The following is a 6,304-nucleotide window of genomic DNA, read 5'->3' as shown; positions in this document are numbered from 1 at the left end:
CCGTTCAGAGAGCAACAGGCACGACTGGGCACTGGGAAAATTCAGGCAGGTTTTTACAGAGCATTTATACATGAGTGGGTATAAGCACTTCAGAGAGAGCTGATTCCTCCCAAGAAACGTCCTCTGCAACTGTGGAAATCAAATGCGGAGCAACTTACATCAAATCACTGGAAATCTCTGGTATCTTCAAGAAGAAAAATATGTAAGCAGATAATGGGGAATGGAGAAGCTACTCTCCTTCATTAATAAAAATCTAAACAATCAGACAGACCATGCTTCTGCTACTGGGTAACTCATAAGCAAATCACTTTACTTTTTGAAGCTTCTGTAAAATGGGAACATGAGTGCCTACCATGAATCCCTCACAGTGCTGTGTGCATGATTCAGTGAGTTCATTATTCTCGTAGTCAGTGCTTACTGAAAACCATGCATGGAAAGACACTACAGTAGATAAGACATATGTAGGGGTGAGCCAGGCAGGCAGTCTTTTCTCTTTTGTGACTTTATCTTGCACTCTGCCATTCAAAGAGCAGTGCGTGCTTATAACATCCACTTTCCCTGGGAGTTTGTTAAAAATCCAGAGTGTCAGGCCCTCCTCAGACCTCCTGAATCAGAATCTGTATATTAACAAGATCCCCAGGTGATTCATGTGTACATTAAAGTTTGATAAGCACTGGCCTAGCAGGTATTATGAAAACTAATTCTGATTTTAGGAAAGTGCTACACAAATATTTTTAAAAGGCCAGTTACTCATAAAATAAGAAAAGGAAGATACAAATTATATTTAAAATTTCAGAGAAATATTTGCATATGTTCTTACTTAAATCAGATAATTTCTGTTATAATTATGGGGAAAGATACATTGCAATTAATATTTATATTATTATTAGACATTCATTTCAATACTAAAGGAGTTCAGAATAACCCCAAGAAAATATATGATATTTCCAGGGGGAAACTGTTCACGAAAACCTCACATAAAAGCAGACAAGAGAGATGAAGTTACCTGGTTCAAATCAGTTTAGGTCATTCTTGGAAAATATTATTAGAGCATGTGCTCTTTGTGGAATTACAAACAGAAAAACATAAAGGAAAACTTCTTTCCTTGTGTAAAAGAAAGGATAGGTAAGACAGACAGGAAGAAACAAAGAGATGAGAAAGGAAATAACAGATCACTTGAGAGGAGAAAAGGGTCTGAAAGAGAGAGAATAATTCCGAACGTGTATACTGTGAGTTCTGTGGGTGCGCCAGACATCAAAAAGTATAATATATTTCAGGGTTTTATATTCCTGAACAGTCAGAACAGCCACAAAACTACTGCCAGTAATTTAGCAGACGCTGTGTCAAAGACAAAATCCACACCCACAACCTCATACTCAACCAAATTGCATGCAATTGCCTATGACAAGTCCTTGTTGGAACCCTCTTATCGCAGCAAACATCCCTGGTATTCTAAATGGTGTCATGAAGGGGGAAAAATAAAAATATCATGGGCCCAGGGCACAAATTTTCTGTGAAACAAACAAAAAAAATTGAACAGTTCTACAAGAAACTTGTTCATATGCTAAGACAGTTGTAAATCTTACAGACGCTCTACGCGTAGTAAAATACACACTCCCAAGCATTGTTTTCTAAAAGTAAATAAATAGACAATGGTGGCTTTTGTCATTGCAGAGTAGTCCGCTTCAGTTTCAGTAATGAGAAGATTCCAGAATAACCCTTCTATTATTGATTTCAAGCTTGCTAGAAGAACACAAGGACTGGAACACAGCCAAAGTAGTGTGCCAACAGTCTAGGATTAAACACTCTAAATTCTGCTACTTGGGCAGCACACTATTATTCATTGAAGGAGTGCTTAATAGCAGAAGAGAACCCAATCCACTTCACCTGTCCTTGCATGGTATTTACAGTGTGATACCAATACAGCATCGAGACAGCTATTTAACAAATATTCATTAGGCCATTAATATGTGCCAGCTGTAGTGAGGCAGGCAAGATTTCAATCAAATTAAAAATATGAAAACCATGGTAGGAATGGAATGAACATCAATCTTTTGTGTGGAAACCAACCCTGTACTTATCATAGGTCCTGAGATTGGCGTCTGTAACATCCCCATCAGTAATGTTATTGCCTAGATGTCATCAATAGTGAGAACCATTAATTGTCAGTCTGTTATGTGTCTGGAGTGTTGTATACGTAACAGTGACATGGAGTTTGGAGGTGAGAGCAACCTCAAATAAGAGAGACAATGCATGATTTAATCGTGCTGAGCTGGTAAACAGGAGACAGATCTGAAGAAATTAGAGAAATGCAACGGAGACATTTGGTGGAGAGATATTCCACCCTAAAACTAATTGAAGTCTTAGCAGATGATCAGAGATGCCATGGGAGAAGCTGTAATTAAAGAGATAAGTGGGTGAAATTTAAAAATAAAAAATGATGAAAGACACCTAACCCTTGGTTCAAGAGGCACTGCCCTACCGCAATATCTAGTAGGATAAATAAAAGACATTCACATCTAGAACAAACATAGTGCAAATATCAAACACCAGAGACAAGAAAAGAGATCTCAAAAATAGGGGGAAGAGAGATTACTTATAAGGGGACTACAATTAGAGGGACAGGCAATTTCTCAATAATGAAGAATTTCTCAATAATGTAATCGAGAAATCTGGACAAATTATCCAAATGTTTCAACTGTCATTCTCTAATTATATTCTTAGTGAATGTTTTCAAGAAAAAAAGACAATGTAGGTGTTTTCAAAAGGAAGACTCTTTATTGATAAGATATCTTTACTAGTGGAATATTTATGTCATGTGTTTCAAGAATAAGGATCACATCAGGAGGAACCTTGACATTCAGAGAGGAATGGTGAACAAAGAAAATGATAAAGCCTATAAGGAAACCTAAACAAACATTGTACAAAACAATAATTATGACATTTTATATTAGATATTTTTTAAAGTTTATTTATTTTGAAGAGAGAGTGTGTGTGAGCGAGTTGGGGAGGGACAGAGAGGGTGAAAGAATTACAAGTAGGCATCATTCTGCGAACCCGACACAGGGGTCAATCTCACAACTGTGAGACCATGACCTGAGCAGAAACCAAGAGTCCGACACTCAACCGACTAAGACACCCAGGCACTTCTATGTTAGAGATTCATAACCAGAGAAACTTGCAAATATGTGCACTGAGAGATTGTTAAAAAATGCTTAGAATAATCTTCTGAATAATAAAGGTTACATACTAGTAATTGTTCTGAAAAAAACAAGTAGGAGAGGAAAAGAGTAGACTTACTTGGGGGGGGTATTGTTATTGAGGGGAGAGCTGCTTTATATTAGGAGAAAAAGGAAGCTCCCTCTGAGAGGTGACCCCTGAATAATCTAAAAACCCTGACTATTTAAATCTGAAAGTCAAGGGCAGGACCCCAAGCTTCTGGTAATTTTATGTAAGTATGAGCTACTGGCCAGCATTTCTTTCTCTAATAACTTATGTATGACAGTAGATAGCAGGGGATTAAAAAAAGAAAGATTAGTCTAAATTGCAGATGTGGAAAATTGGACTGATATTTGAGAATCCTGCATTCTAGGCGGGACAAAATATGCAATTTTCACTGCCTTCAATTTTATCAATTATAAAAGATAGAGTTGAATTAGATGATGTTTAATGTTCTTTCTAGCTACAAAAGTATAGGATAAAATAAAGACCAGTTGGGGGGGAAATTTTTCTTAAAGAAGTTATCAGAGTGAGTGAAATATGTATGTGTAGAATTTTAAAAACTAGTTGCTGCCACTTAATTGTTAATATAGCAATATGCCTGTTCAGATGTAAAGCAAGTTTTTCTTTAAAGCAGTGGAATTTTCATTGAAATATTTTGTATATCTATATCCCTGGTTCTGCTGTTTGGGTTTTCTTATGCATAAAGGTCAAGGTCCATTAATTAAATGGATTTTCACATTCACAGTGAAGTGGTATTTGAAGCAGCCACATACTAATTTTCTATTAAATGAGGATGTTCTCATGGATAAAGCAAAGGTGGTCTATGTCCTTCCACTGTAATTTCTCAGATTCTTATGAATCCATGGTTTTAGCACCTGAATTCTGATAGGAGAGAAAAATGGAAGACAATCTGTTTTTTATTTGTAGCGTGATTGCAATGCCTCATTTTTAGATTTAAACTAAGGAACTGAGCTTTCTCCATAATTCCTATAAGCTAGCTTATCTCATATAGCCAATAAAAGGCAGCCAGAGTTGAATTTCAGTTTATTACTGATAGGAATCATGCAGTATTCTTTGCTTCCTATCCTCTTTGAACATTTTAGTGGCATTAAACCTAACTTGTCAAGTGTACTGCCTCTGTTGATTGTCAGCATATCATGTTTCAGATAGAAAATGTCCCAAAGCGTCTGAAATACCAATTTTCCTCTCTTCCCTCTTACATTGATCAAAATGATGAAACCATTTTTTTTCTATTATCATTTCACTGTATTGAAAAAAATATTTTTTGAAGTTGGGTTTTTCAAAGGAAGTTACTTGAAACAAAGGTATTCTACCAAATCTGATTCAGGTGTGGCTTTAGAGGAGTTTTTCCCGGTGCCTAGATGGCTCAGTTGGTTGAGCATCTGACTCTTGATTTTGACTCAGGTCATAATCTCATGATTGGTGAGACTGAGCCCTGTGCACTGGGCTGTGCTGACAATGCAGAGTCTGCTTGGGATTCTCTTCCTCTCTCTCTCTCTCTCTGCTACTCCCTTGCTGGCTCTCTATCTAAATAAATAAATAAATAAATAAGATAAAGAAAGAAAAAAAGAAAGAAGGAAAAAAAGGAAGTCTTTGTGACAAGGAACAGCTTCATTGTTTTTTGGGTTGTTTTTTTTTTTTGCGTTTTTTATTTATTTTTGAAAGACAGAGAGAGACAGTGCGAGCAGGGGAGGGTCAGCGAGAGATACAGAATCTGAAGTAGGCTCCAGGCTCCGGGCAAGCTGTCAGCAGAGAGCCTGATGCTGGGCTCGAGCCCACGAATGTGAGATCATGACCTGAGCTGAAGCCAGACGCTTAAACCAACTGAGCCCCAACATACTACATTTTATAATTTTAAATTTCAAAATTCTTTTTATCTCTCACTTTAATATCTACTTGCTGTTTATCTCTGTCTTAATTCAATACATAGTTTGTTTGAATATAGGGGTGGAACTCTGAGTATGACTTTAATTATGAGAGTTAAAAAGAAAAGACTAAAAAAAAAAAAAGAAAAGACTACATCTTGGCTACAAGTAGTTAATACTCTTATTTTTGAGAAATGAAAAATGATGAGCAGGTTGAAGGGTAATTTATGTGTAAGAGGAAAGGTGAGGAGCTAATGTATTAGAATATTAAGTAGAATAAGATTAATATTTCATATAATCATTTGTTGTTAATAAATGTATTTAAGCCTATTCTACCTTTCAGTGAGAGATGATGTGTTTCAGGTTTTAAAATGTTGTGGGGCCCTACAGTATTTTCAAAGTGTATTTCATTGGATATTTGTCCTGCCTATAAAATTCCACATTTGTCAGAAGAATGCAAAAAAAATTTTTTTCAGCATAACTACTGGTACCATTTGTGCCTTACTTTTCATTTAAAATTACAAAAAATATATTTCACTGAAACTACACTTAAGACTTGAAATGATTATTTAACTTTTTTTGAGCTGTTCTTATTGATTGATGCTTATCTAAGGCTGTTTTGTATTCATTTTATATATTTGGACAAACACACAGAGAATAATTTTCAGATTAAATTTGGTTACAGTTTATTTTGGAAGAGATAGTTGTGCACACTTAAGTTTTCTTCCACTTCTGAGATTCTGTGATTAATTAAACTGATACTGAAATCTAGTCTGCTTTAGAGGCTCACCATGAGCAGATTAAGGGTAACTAGGGTATATTGTAAAAAAATATATAACATTTACTCTTCAAATTATCTTAGAAGTGAACAAATGAAAATTGTAGCCATGTTTTATTAACTACCAAGCACAATACTGGATTTATATAAGTCGTAATAGTCCTTTGAGTAACAAGATTTATAAGAATAAATATTAGGGACGCGGCAGCGCCTCTGTCTCGCTTTTTCTTATTTTTCCCCCCTTTCCCCTTCCTTTTTTTCCCTTTTTCTCCCCTTCCCCCCTTTTCACCATTTCCCCTCAGAGGCGCTTCCCCCGGACAGGGGCAGAGCCGGTCTCACCCCCCCTTTCCCGCCCCCTCCGCCCTATGGCGAGAGGGATCCCTCTCCCCACCCGGGCACTAGCGGCCACGGCTGGAGG

Source organism: Suricata suricatta, chromosome 10 (genome assembly GCF_006229205.1).
Source record: "Suricata suricatta isolate VVHF042 chromosome 10, meerkat_22Aug2017_6uvM2_HiC, whole genome shotgun sequence".
NCBI classification, from domain to species: Eukaryota; Metazoa; Chordata; class Mammalia; order Carnivora; family Herpestidae; genus Suricata; species Suricata suricatta.
The sequence above is the reverse complement of the archived record's forward strand: the minus strand, read 5'-3'. Positions refer to the sequence as shown.